At 43.1% G+C, this 14,157-nt stretch overlaps 1 protein-coding gene across 1 annotated transcript in view; it reads left to right on the top strand.

The window, feature by feature from the left end:
• Positions 1-14,157, top strand: part of FAM227B (family with sequence similarity 227 member B) — a 224,133-nt gene that overhangs the window by 108,484 nt on the left and 101,492 nt on the right. The gene's annotated exons all lie outside the window — the stretch shown is intronic.

Below are 14,157 nucleotides of genomic sequence, written 5' to 3'. Positions count from 1 at the left end.
TATATATATATATATATATATATATATATATATATATAAAATGCAATCCATACTAGGCAAAAAGTCTATAAAGTCTATATCTTACAATAATATGATAAAGGCCTGTTACCATTTAACGGGCTGAAACGTGTTACGTATAAACTGCTTGGTTTATACACTACTGTGGCCTCTCTCCTATCTGTTTGAGACTACTCTGTATATTGCCACTATATACACCAGCGCTGATCCATCCAGAAGGGGTTCGTTTGGTCCTGTGGTTCACCTCTCTATATGTTCCAAATTTATTGTAATATGAATATTGTTCTCTTGCACATTTCACAATTCTTAGTACAATGTATATTAGTAGCGCTAATTTTTGTGCAACAAAACTAAATGTGACTGATATGAAACTGAGTTTATTGTATATTGTACATTGCCATTTTGATATGACATAAGGAAGGTGTTGCTCTCTAATGCATCAATTTGTCCTGGTAATGGCTTGGTCAAAGCCAATTGTGCATATGAGATCGTTTGTGGAAGGGAGGCTGTGATATGTGCTTATATGTATTATGAGCTTAAAGGGGTATTTCAGGGAAAAAAAATCACTTTTTCCCATCCACAGGATAGGGGGAAAGTAGAAAGTCACAGGGGGTCCAACCTCTACCCCCTGTTCATCTCCGTATCGGGCCTTGACAACTCTGGCACATGACCCATGGCTCTATTAATTTCTATGGAGCCAACGGAAAGAGCTCTTTCAGCGTGTAATTTTTTTTCTCTTTAAGTACTGTATATAAATTGTGTCCCAAAATTGTGTCTTAAACTTCACACCTTGTCCTGTACAAAGCAATCCTCATCCAGCTATCTCAATGCAGAATTAAGAAACATGGCGGCTCAGTGGTTAGCATTGTTGTTTTTTAGCGCTGTAACCTGAGTTTGAATCTGGTTAAGGATTACATTTTCCAGGAGTTCACTAGGAAAATGGACGTTTTCGTGATTAGAAATATAATTTGTGACCCCTGCAGGGGAAAAATGTCAAAATGTTAGTGGTGAGGGGTATAACTTCTGGTATTTCTATTATTGTAAGAAAGAGATTGCCCAGTTCCAGCCCCCTTCGTTACCTTACCACCTATACCAGGCAAAGTTAACATAGGGCACTTCTCTTGTCTAAATTATTTGGTGCTGCATGTTTTAGTACTCCTTATGACACTACTGCTTTTTTTGTTGATATAGCTGAATTTTTTTGTCTTTGGTTTTGTCTTCCATTTACAAGAATACATGCTGTAATTAGTATGCCATGTCTCCAAATGTCATTGGTGATACAGGACTACATAGGTGTAGGCTTCTAACCCAAGGCTGTTCTATTTTTAAACACAACTTTATTGACTAGGTGAAGGAAAGGGGGCTTGTACAGTGGGTGATGAAGAGCTAGATAAGGAGTTATTGGCAAGGAAGAAAAGCATAAAAGAGAAAAGCAAACATATTCCTTACAAATAGTGAAAGTCAGAGTGCAAGAAAAATTTTGCTGAATTAAATAGTATTTTGACAGTCAGGGGATCCTAACTGTTACCCAGTAGGCATGTGCAGACATTTACCGAGTGCTGTCACAGAGATTTCACTTCAGTTTCATCAGCTTTTAATACTTGCAGTAGACAAAAAGGTTTGATGGCCCAGTATTGTACCTAGGGATTGTCTCACAAAATTCAGCTATATCATTTTCACTTTGCATACAAACTGAACTGTTCCAAAGTAGATGTGGTTTCTTTGGCAAACTATATGGCTTACATTTTCTGAATAGAAGGAATGTTTATGTGAGGATACTATTCCAGAACTTTAACATTCAGTTTAACATTTAATACTGTTTTACCATCTGATCTTCTAGGGAAACTTACAAGCTTGGGATTGGTTAGCAGACTGGCAGAACTCGCTTAGAATATGCCATCGATGTTAGATTGGTGGGGGTACAACTTTCAGCATCTCACCAAACAGCAGTTAGGAGGGGCATACTTGAAATTAGTTCTTTCTGGCTAAAGGTCCTTTTATATTGGCCAATTGTCAGTATTGAGCGTTCCGAGGATTGTTCATTTACCCGATAATCGGCCTATGTAAAAGAGCCAGCGATTGGCTGATTAATTCTTTTGTGTGGCCATGTAAATTATTATTAGCAGCCGAACATCTCCCTGCCTAATCCAGCTATTGTTTGTGGAGCACAGCCACATTATTTATAAAGCCTTGTGAAGACCATGTAAAATGGCCATGTCAAAACACCCTAACATGGTACAAATTATTATTTTTTTTTTACTTTAACAAGTTGAATAGTACATAGTAGTGTCTTAACTCCCCATAACAGCAGCAAAGGAGCAGAGAACTAGACACTTTTTTTCTGTAAAGTTAATGTGAAGAAAAAAAAGTTTAAATTATTCTCTTTTAGAGCCAAATTCTACTCATCCTTCAATTCCCTGTGAATTCAGCCTCCCAAGACACCTGGACCACCCAGGTCAAAGCTGCTCCTACAAGAGCCATACTGAAGTGACACATTATAGACCATTAAAGTAGATAAACACAGAATAACCTCACTAGTTGTTCTGATGTCTTAATGCTATTTTGCGGTGTTTTACCTTTTAAGGAAATGTCTGTTTTTCTAATCCCTAGTTATATTAAACAGCAAAGATATATTGGTCATTTTTAGTTGATAGACAATAATTGCTATTATCTTTTTATTCTAATTTAAAATCATACAGCTGTATATCAATGTGACAATGCTAATCGTGAAAAAAAAAAAAAAAAAGATTATTCATGTGTAACATAACAAGTGCCACTATCATTATGATAAACGGTCATGAAGCCTACAGCTACAGTATATTTCCGACTTTACCATAAACATGCGTGTCTGCCTCAGACTTCATATTTGTATTTTATTAAAGGGTGAAATAGTAAACAATAGAAAGAAAAAAAACCTTTTTGGCATTGATAGAATAAACTGACAAAAATTAGTTTGTCAAACTGATAACAAATACGGCTGTAATTACTGTTGTTGTTTATGCAAAAATGGTTGCTGTAACACCATTTCTAAGACCAATGATTCCCAACCTCTTCCAGCTTGGAGCACCCCTTTGAAATTTTTTTTACCTTGAGGCACTTATTCCAAATAAAAAAAACACAATACCTTTATATCTGTATTTGTTATGGAAATTATAGTGCTTTTTTATCTAGTGATTAACTGGTGACTTCTTCTCTAATTGGAGTCATTCACAGGTGGGTGTCTCCCTGTATGTAGGTGCCCCTGTATGTAGTTTCCCCCAGTATGCTGGTGTCTTCTGTAGGTAGTTTCCCCTGAATAAAGCGTTTCCCCCGTAGGTAAGACCCTATGTAGTTAGGATGCCCTGTTAGCCATTTAGGAAATTTTACCCCCGCTTCCCCCCTGGAAATTTTCTCCCTGTAGGTAGGATGCCCCTACCCATAGGTAAGACCCTTTTTAATAGGACCCCCCTTAAAGTATCTTGACTTTCATACATAGGTACCCCTTTAGGTACAACACTGCCTGTAGGTATGATGCCCCTGGAGGTTGTTTGCCCCCCTGTAGGTAGGACCCCATCGTCAACATTAAAAACAGAATATACTTACCTTTTCCAAAGTCCCCCACATTTGCATCTCCTGCATCTTCTGCTCCCATTGCTAGTCTTTGGGCCGCTTCTTCCCTTATCCAATAGAAGCTGGGAGCATCTCTACCTTTTCAGACTTGCACAATGATGTCACTCATTGTACATGTCCCGAAGGAAGAAATGATCCCAGCCTCTAATGGCAACAGGCATAAAGTTAGGCCCAAGATGGACTAGAACACCTGTGACGGTGCTAGTCCTAGTGCATCCTGTTACACAACCACTGCCATTCGTCCACCAGACCTGGGAGAACTAAAAATGTACACGTGAACCCATCAGAAAAGAAATCTGCTGAAAAATGTCATATACAAGTTATGTGATGGGCAGAAATAGTGCCACTCCTCATGTCCCCACATGGTAGATTAACCTGAAATGTTATTTAAAATTGCAGATATGCTGTAGGAAGCAGTACAAAATGAATACCATAATACCATTGTACTGATGCTATAATAGCATGTGATACTGACTGCAATGTCAAAGGTTCATAGAAATCGATGCTTTTACATCATCTAATTTATTCTTCCTTAAAATGTTATTCCCAAACATTTATAACATTAATGCAACACATTTCAAGATAGAGTCACACCTGATACCTGATGTATGTTTGCCAGTGCCAATCAGTAGTATCAACTATAAACCACAAGGTGGATATGGTTGACATTTGTGAAAGTTACAGGAAGAGCAAGAAGCACCAACCACTCCTTGGAACCTGGTCCAGGTGGGAGTAACTTTTTTTAAAAATCAACAAAGAGACCTTCCATTCTCATGGTAGCTTACATTTAAGCCGTGCCATTAATACTTCAGGTGGAAAAACCCTTTGACCACTTTGCAACATCTATAGATTGTATACATCTGGACTGTATTTGTGCATGGATGTCTAAGAACTTCCTGCAAACTTGCACACCCCCTTCCCCCAATGCAATGTGCAAAAGAGTTGACGCTCCATTATCAAACTGTCATTAGACAGCTGATAACATCGGTCTTTGTCCAGAGAGCAGTCAGCATGGTCTCAGGACATATGAACAACAGCCACAGTAGGCACATTGAGGGATATGTATTAAGAAGTCTAATGTGTGTAACTATTCTAATGGGGATTGGTGTGTATTTTGTTCCAATATCTTGTGACTGATTCATTAAAATGTAGCACTGCCATAGTAAATGTATCTTTTTTTACTTTAGTAAGAAGAGACACGCCTTCATCATATCTCCTTACTTTATCACCGTACAGTGACTCTGCTTTTTCTAGACAGCTAAGATCATGAAGTTTGACAGTTGGAGACCAATAAGCATGGTCTTAAAGGGAAACTATCAGCAGGTTAGATACATCTCCATTCTGTGGATGGGGCACTGAGGATCCTTAGCACCATTTCTGTGTATTTAGTAGTTACTTTATATCCACAGGCTAACTGGACAATTTGAAGCACTAGGAGCGATAAAACTATCTGGCGTCGGATCGATGCTCTGGGGGCCTGTCTTGCTCCCAGTGCTTCAACCCTACACGTCGATAGCAGTGATTGGCTGGCCAGATCAGATGACCTGGGGGTATAAGAATCAGGTCCCCCAATGCTCGCTTCAGACACAGGCTGGATGAGCATAGGGAGAGAGCTGCTGTCTGTCAGGGAGAGTGTTAGGGAGGGGAAAATAGTGTCTGTTAGGCAGGAATCATCCACAAAGAACCCAACAGTCCTTCTAAGGGCTACAACTACATTTTTTGGCCTTCTCTTGGCTGCTGACTGGGACTTGTAGTGCAGCCACGCCCATCTTGGCTGCTCACTGTGCAGAGTGACTGGTGCCAGAAAGGGGACAGCATATGGTCCAAATAGACCCCAAAGAAGTTGCCCAAAGTCCTCTTAGTACTCATTTTTGCTGCTGCTGTACCTTGGCTTGCTGGGATCTGTAGTGTAGCTCCACCTATCCTGGCTGTGCAGTGTGCAGTGCAACGGGTGCTCTAAGATAAACAGCACCTGGTACACACAGACTCCATAGACTACACCAAAAGTCCTCCCAATTGCACCTAGTTGGGTGCTTTCCTAACATGTGTCAGCACATGTGCCTTGCCCATCTTGGTCTGGGTCAGCAAACTTGTATTGAGGGCCACAACCCGGCTGTTGCCCATATTTTAGCATTTGATGTTGCCAGCCCCAGAGGCATCCATGCATGGTGCCCCTGCTGTTTCCTGTCAGTTTCCGTGTTGTTTCTATCATTTTCTGAGGTTTCCAGGTTTTCATGCAACCTTCCCTGTGCAGAGCTTTGGTCCCCTGCAAAAATGCTCGAGTTTCCCATTGACTTCAAGGGTTTTGTTACTCGAAACGAGCACCTGAGCATCAGGAAATATTCCTCTCGAGTATCGAGCACCCGAGCATTTTAGTACTCGCTCATTTCTAATTATTTGCCAAAAACATTTGTTTAGAGGCATGTACCTGATGTCAAAATAGTCATACTGTATATTTGGTAGAATGCAATTTTCAACTTTTTTTTCCCCACACTACCAAATTTTAATGAATTGTCTGAAAGTAAGGCCGAATATCTAGACATTAGAGGGCAACCTAGTAGTATCAAGTTGCAAAAGGCCATTTACTTTTGCCCTCCCCAGCCTAATAATACCAGCCTGCCACTGCCCAGTCCAGGAGCACCAATTTTTACGCTCCAGGACTTATGGTACCCAACTCTTCCCAGTATCCCCTGTGTGGTGGCTACTGGGGTAATAATGAAGGGGTTACTGTTAGCCATTTTATACCGGCTAACACTAAGCCCCGACTCAGTAATGGATGCCATCTATCAGACAGCTTCCACTACTAAGCCTGTAAAATAAAGAGATAAACACAGCACACAATTGAGAAAAGTGTTTTGTTTTTTTTTAAACCCTGGTAATCGACGTACTTCACCGAATCTGACACAGTCCTGTGGATACCAATATCTGAAAAACACCAAAAAGAAAAGGCAGGAGCAGAACACCCATCATTTTGACAAGTGTTCTGCACCTTACAGTATACAGCATCTTGCCAGATGTTGCTCTCAGTCTTGCACACAAGGGGTTAAGTAAGGATGCATTGCATCCACACTTAACCCTTTGGGTGCTAGACTGAACAATGTGGCCCCCAAAGGCTAAGTGTGGAGGCATGTAATCCCCTTGGGGCCAGATTGATCTCACACTTTACCCATCCCAGCAAGGAAGAGCCGGGACATCAGTGCAGCTGATTGGCTGAGATGACACCCCCCAACAGAGCACAGTCTGGCCCACAGGGGGTTCATTTAACCCCCAGAGAACCAGACTGTCATCTCCTGAGCCCCCTCCCATCCCTCTATAGACCACAGTCCAGCCCACAGGGGGTTAAGTCAAGTCCCTGGCGACCAGACTGTGGCGTTCTTCCCATCCGTCCACGGGTACGTTTGGGTCGGCATTTTGACCCCACCACAGACTTCAGCAGTGAAGTTCATGTTCGGGTAAAAATGCTGACCCAAAAAAACGCTAGAAATAAAAAAGTTCTTTTCACACACAAAGTCAAAAACACACACAAAAAAATGCAAATTCATGAAAAAAACAGCATGTGCTGCATTGTCCTTTTGTTTGGCCTGAAAAATGGGAAACAAAAAGGATGTGCTAGTATGAAGTGACCAAACTGCAATAGAAAATTTGTTCTCCAAAAGCCATCATTCATTTCAGCTGCCTCTTTTTTCACATACAAGCACATATCTGCATATATCTAGTATTTTTGTTTTCCTAACAAAAAAAAAGAAAAGAAATCTTGGATTCCATATATCTATTAGTATTTTTTATTGTATAGTTCATTGGAGGAATTTATCAAACATGCGCCTGGCGTATGCAGGCCAAGTAGAAGGCATGGCCTCCCCTGCGCCTGATTTATCTTGGTCTATACCACCTAGCTGGCATAAATCATGGACAAAATCTACACCACCTTCAGAGCTTGTGTAAATTTCTACACCTGCCATGTGGAAGACTCAGAGTCGCTGAATTTACTGAGAGGTGTGCACCTCCTTTAAACCTTCTATCTTGGTAGTATAACTCTCAATATTGATTGCAGCATGTAGAGAGTGACCTGACAGGTTTTGGACCTCAGGGGTCTGATAGGCAACCCAACAGTAAAAATCAGGGTGCAGATTGGTTGCTATGGCTGCTGAAGGGCTATACTTACCTTCTGTGGCAGCTATGGTGTATCTGTTGATTAAGTATTAGCAATCTAATGATGGCTTATTATAGTCTTAAAAGGTGTGAAAAAATATAAAAAAATGTTTTTAAAAATTAAAGTACAATCCCCCCATCACTCCCCTTTACCATTTTTTTAATGAAAAAGCATAAACTCAAAATATGTTTGGTATCACCACATATTAAATTTACCAAGTTAAAATAAACCATTATTGATCGAGCACAGTGCTCAGTAATTCATAAATGAAAAATACAAACCGCCACAATTGCTGATTTTCTTTTATATCATCTATCAGATAAAATTTTATAAAAAGCAAACAAAATTTCCCATCTACCCCCAATCTGGTACTAATAAAAACTACAGATCACAGTGCAAATCTATTATACTTTTCCATGGATTAAATAGTGACAAGGTTATAGAAGTTACAGTATGGTGATTCAAAACCATGTTGTTTTTTTCTAAAAAAAAAAATTATATACTGTTTTGCAAAAAAGCAAACAGTATATAAATTGGGTATCACTCTAATCGTATTACGATACAAAAGAAAAGATGAAGATTACATAACAATTTTATTCCAAATTGAGCAATGTAGGAACTAAATCCAGTAATAGTTGGAGAACTGCAGATTTTTTTCCAGGTTACACCCCAATTTTTTTTTTCCATTTTAGAAAATTAGAAGATTGTTGGCAGAAAAAAACCACTGGGTCCATCTAGTCTGCCCTTTTAGTATTTCCCCCGCGCATTCCAAACTGCTGACACTCTTAGATAGCTGTTAGTATAAGGAGACACAAGGCACCTTTCATTTAACCCCTTGCCGCAAAATGACGTTTGGGGAACGTCATGTAAAGTAGGTAGTTAATGCAACATGACGTTCCCCAAACGTCATGTTGTTCCTGCCTCCCCCCGCAGCCCGTAAGTGAGATCGGGCAGCGGGAGGAGGCAGTATCACACCACGTCCTCCCGCTGCCTCTGCCCGGAGGGGAGCTGCGCTCCCCTCGGGCAGTTAACCCCATAAACGCCGCGGTCGGTGCGACCGCAGCGTCTATGGGGGAGATGTGGTGTTTGCCGCCGATCGGGCGGCGGGAGGAGGCTGCAGGACGTTTCCTCCTCCCGCCGCCACTGTCACTGTGTCCCCCGGCCCCCCTTCCACTGCCGCCGGTACCGGAGATCGCCGATATCAACATTATACCGGCAATCTCCGGTACCGGCGCCGACGGCGCGCCGCTGATGAAAATGTAATAATCAGACCCCAGATCAGCCCCCCTAGTGCCCCGATCACTAACCCGCTCCCTCCCCGGGCGGCCATCAGATCCAAGATCAAGATGGCCGCCCCCATCCCTGCGAACAAACGATGTTTGTTCGCAGGGATGGAAATGAAAGAATGATCAAAGCCCCATGCTCTCTGCCACCGGAGGTAGCGGAGAACATGGGGCAGTGATCGGGGACCCCCCGTGTGGTCCCGGAGCAGGCGATCGGCGGTATATACTATATACCGCCGATCGCCTGTTCCCAGTGCTGCCGCCACTTTTTATCCCCTGTCACCATAAATCATTGGTGACAGGGGATAAAAAGTGTTACAGTGTCGCCCCCCAAGTCGCCCCCCACCCCCCCAGTCACCCCCGTCCCCCAGTCACCCCCCCTTCCCATTATACGTTACCTGATCCTGGAGCTCCTTCCTCTTAGGTGTCCCGGCTGCTTCTGATGTGCGCCAGAAGCATCCAGCTCTGAAAATTTAAAGTGACAGAGACCAATTTGGTCTCTGTCACTAAACTATGATTACTGTGATAGAAAATATCACAGTAATCATAGTATTACAGTGAAAATGAATGGATAAAGTACAAAAAGTGAAAAACACAAAAAAAGAAAACACACACTTTTTATTATAGTAATAATTGCAGTTTACTCCCAAATTACCCCTAACCCCCCCAGATTACCCGTAACCACCGCACGTTGCCCATAACCGCCCCAGGTTGGCCGAAATCACGCCAGATTGCACGTAACCACCACACGTTGCCCGTAACAACCGCACATTGCCCGTAACCACCGCACGTTGCCCGTAACAACCGCACATTGCCCGTAACCACCGCACGTTGCCCGTAACCACCGCACGTTGCCCGTAATCATGCCAGATTGCCCGTAACAACCACACGTTGCCCCTAACCACCGCACGTTGCCCCTAACCACTCCAGGTTGCATGTAATCACAACAGATTACTCGTAACCACCCCAGGTTGCCCGTAATCACGCCAGATTACACTTAACCACCGCACGTTGCCCGTAACCACCGTACGTTGCCCGTAACCACCGCACATTGCCCGTAACCACCGCACGTTGCCCGTAATCACGCCAGATTGCACGTAACCACCGCACGTTGCCCCTAACCGCCCCAGGTTGCCTGTAATCACACCAGATTACCCGTAACCACCGCACGTTGCCCCTAATCGCCCCAGGTTGCCCGTAATCACGCCAGATTGCACGTAACCACCGCACGTTGCCCCTAACCGCCCCAGGTTGCCTGTAATCACACCAGATTACCCGTAACCACTGCACGTTGCCCCTAATCGCCCCAGGTTGCCCGTAATCACGCCAGATTACACTTAATCACCGCACGTTGCCCGTAACCACCGCACGTTGCCCGTAACCACCGCACGTTGCCCGTAACCACCGCACATTGCCCGTAACCACCGCACATTGCCCGTAATCACGCCAGATTGCACGTAACCACCGCACGTTGCCCCTAACCGCCCCAGGTTGCCTGTAATCACACCAGATTACCCGTAACCACTGCACGTTGCCCCTAATCGCCCCAGGTTGCCCGTAATCACGCCAGATTACACGTAACCACCGCACGTTGCCACTGACGGCCGCACGTTGCCACTGACTGCCGCACGTTGCCTCTAACCACCGCACACTGCCTCTAACCACCCCAAATTGCCAAAGACCCCCTCCAGATTGCCGTAACCAACCCAAATTACATATAAGCACTTCAGTTTATCTGTAACCAACCCAGATTGTCCGTAACCACCCCACATTGGCCGTAACCACAGCAGGTTACCTGTAACCACCCCAGATTGTCTGTAACCACCGCAGATTACCCGTAACCACCTCCAGATTACCCGTAACCACCCCATATTACCTGTAATCTAATTTTTTTTATTGTATTTTAGTAACTGTGCTATTCTAATAACTGTTTCTAGCTGCGGTTTTGCTCCAGCAAATTGGCGCTCCTTCCCTTCTGAGCCCGGCTGTGTGCCCATACAGTGGTTTATGCCCAAATTTGGGGTACCGTTCTACTCAGGAGAACCTGCGTTACAGATTTTGGGGTACATTTTCTTTCCTGTTCCTCGTGAAATTTAGAAATTTCCAACTAAAGGAACATATTACTGGAAAAATTCGAGTTTTTCATTTTTACTGTCTACTTTTGAATACTTTCCTCTAATACCTGTAGGGTCAAAATGGTCACCACACCCCAAGATGAATTCTTTGAGGGGTGTACTTTCCAAAATGGGATGACTTATGGCGGGATTTTACTCCGCTGGCACTACAGGGGCACTAAAAAATGCACCTGGCGCTCAGAAACTTCTTCAGCAAAATCTGCACTGAAAATGCTAATTGGCGCTCCCTTCCTTCTGATCCCTGCTGTGTGCCCATAGAGTGGTTTATGCCCACATATGGGGTACCGTTCTACTCACGAGAACCTGCGTTATAAATTTTTGGGTACATTTTCTCTCCTGTTCCTCGTGAAATTGAGAAATTTCAAACTAAACAAACATATTATTGGAAAAATTTGAGTTTTTCTTTTTTACTCTCTACTTTTAAATACTTTCCTCTAATACCTGTGGGGTCAAAATGGTCACCACACCCCAAGATGAATTCTTTGAGGGGTGTACTTTCCTAAATGGGGTGACTTTTGGGGGGGTTCTATTCTGCTGACACTACAGGGGCACTGCAAACGCACCTGGCGCTCAGAAACTTCTTCGGAAAAATCTGCACTGAAAATGCTAATTGGCGCTCCTTCCCTTCTGAGCCCAGCTGGGTGCCCATACAGTGGTTTATGCCCACATATGGGGTACCATTCTACTCAGGAGAACCTGCGTTACAGACTTTGGCATGCAGCTTCTCCCCTGTTCCTCATGAAATTGAGAAATTTCAAACTAAACGAACATATTATTGGAAAAATTCTAGTTTTTCAATTTTACTGTCTTATTTTGAATACTTTCCTCTAATACCTGTGGGGTCAAAATGGTTACCACACCCAAAGATGAATTCATTGAGGGGTGTACTTTCCAAAATGGGGTGACTTTTGGGGGGTTTCTCGTTTGCGCACACTACAGGGGCGCTGCAAACGCTCCTGGCGCTCAGAAACTTCTTCAAAAAAATCTGCATTGAAAAAGCTAATTGGCGCTCCTTCCCCTCTGAGCCCGGCTGTGTGGCCATATAGTGGTTTACGCCCACATATGGGGTACCGTTGTATTCAGGAGAACCTGCGTTACAAATGTTGGGGTACTTTTTTTCTCTTGTTCCTCGTGAAATTGAGAAATTTCGTACTAAACAAACATATTATTGGAAAAATTCGTGTTTTTCATTTTTACTGTCTAATTCTGAATACTTTCCTCTAATACCTGAGGGGTCAAAGTGCTCATCCTACCCAAAGATGAATTCTTTGAGGGGTGTACTTTCGAAAATGGGGTGACTTTTGGGGGGATTCTATTCTGCGGACACTACAGGGGCTCTGCAAACGCACCTGGCGCTCAGAAACTTCTTCAGCAAAATCTGCATTAAAAAAGCTAATTGGCACTCCTTCCCTTCTGAGACCGGCTGTGTGCCCATACAGTGGTTTACGCCCACATCTGGGGTACCGTTGTATTCAGGAGAACCTGCGTTACAAATTTTGGCATGCTTTTTTTCTCATGTTCCTTTTGAAAATGAGAAACTTTAATCTAAACGTTTATATTATTTGAAAATTTAAATTTTCAATTTTTTTACGGCCTAATTGTGAATACTTTCCTCCAGCCCCTGTAGGGTTAAAATGCTCATTATACCCCTAGATTAATTCTTTAAGGTGTCTAGTTTCCAAAATGGGGTCACTTATGGGGGTTTCCAGTATACAAGCCTTCTAAATCCATTTAAAAAAAGAACTGGTCCCTAAAAAAAATCAGTTTTGGAAATTTTCACAAAATCTGATAATTTGCTAATAAATTTCTAAGCCCCATAACACCCTAAAAAAGTAAAATGTTTCCAAAATTATGCCAGAATAAAGAGGACATATTGGTAATGTGATTTAGCAACTAATTTATGTGCTATGACTTGCTTTTTTAGAAGCAGAGAATTTCAGAAGTTCATAAAATGCAAAATTTTCAAATTTTTCATGATATTTTGATGTTTTTCACAAAAAATACACAAAGTAGTGACCAAATTTTGCTACTAATATAAAGTGCCATATATGACGAAAAAACAATCTCAGAATCGCTAGCATACGTTACAGCATCACTGAGCTATGAGCGCATAAAGTGAGACAGGTCAGATTTTGAAAAATGAGCCTGGTCATTAAGGCCAAAACAGGCTTTAGAGGCAAGGGGTTAACATAGAAAAGCAGCTTTTATTCTATACTATGAAGAGTCAAGGAGGCTTTCCCGAGCTCCTGATGTGCAGCAAGCTGTAAAACCTCCTTAGGGCCCATTCACACGATCCCTGCCGTGATCCTAAAGGAGAATCGCAGCATGGATCCCCTAGTCGGAGCCCCCCTCAGCCGCCTGGCACTAATCCCCCCCCCCCCAGCTGCAGTGATGACAGGAGAGCACGATGTCTTCTCTGTCATCGCATCTACTACTCACCTATTGCCCCGTGCTGACCGGCTACAAGCGCTTACCTGGCCTACACTCCAGGGAGAAGAAAGCAGCATTCTCTAGGCCACTTCTGGTGAACATGTACGCCGGTCAGCATGGGGGAATAGGTGAGTAGTAGATGCGATGATAGGAGAGCACATTATGCTCTCCTATCATCTCTGCGGCCAGACGGGGGTGATCCGTGCCGCGATCCACACTAGGACATGTCCTATTTTTTCGCGCTGCGGGTCGCGCCACGGATCATGTGAATGGATGCATTCACTTCAATGGTCCCTAATGGATCCGCGACCACGGGCAATTTTACAGGAAGTGTGAAAGCATTTTTTTTTCCATTAAAGGTATCCTGTCATTACATGACCAAAAAAATCAAATGCTGCCATTAGGTGGAGTTTACCTTGTTGATGCTTGCCAGTTCATTTTATTTTTAGGCTCCGTTTGCCTGTTTTCCACCCCGATATGCTGCTCGCTGATTTTTATTCAGAGATGCTGGGAGCGGGCCCTCTCTGACATC

The sequence above is a fragment of the Dendropsophus ebraccatus genome, chromosome 1 (genome assembly GCF_027789765.1).
Source record: "Dendropsophus ebraccatus isolate aDenEbr1 chromosome 1, aDenEbr1.pat, whole genome shotgun sequence".
Classification (NCBI taxonomy): Eukaryota; Metazoa; Chordata; class Amphibia; order Anura; family Hylidae; genus Dendropsophus; species Dendropsophus ebraccatus.
Note: the sequence above shows the minus strand (reverse complement) of the source record. Positions and strands in the feature narration are given on the sequence as shown.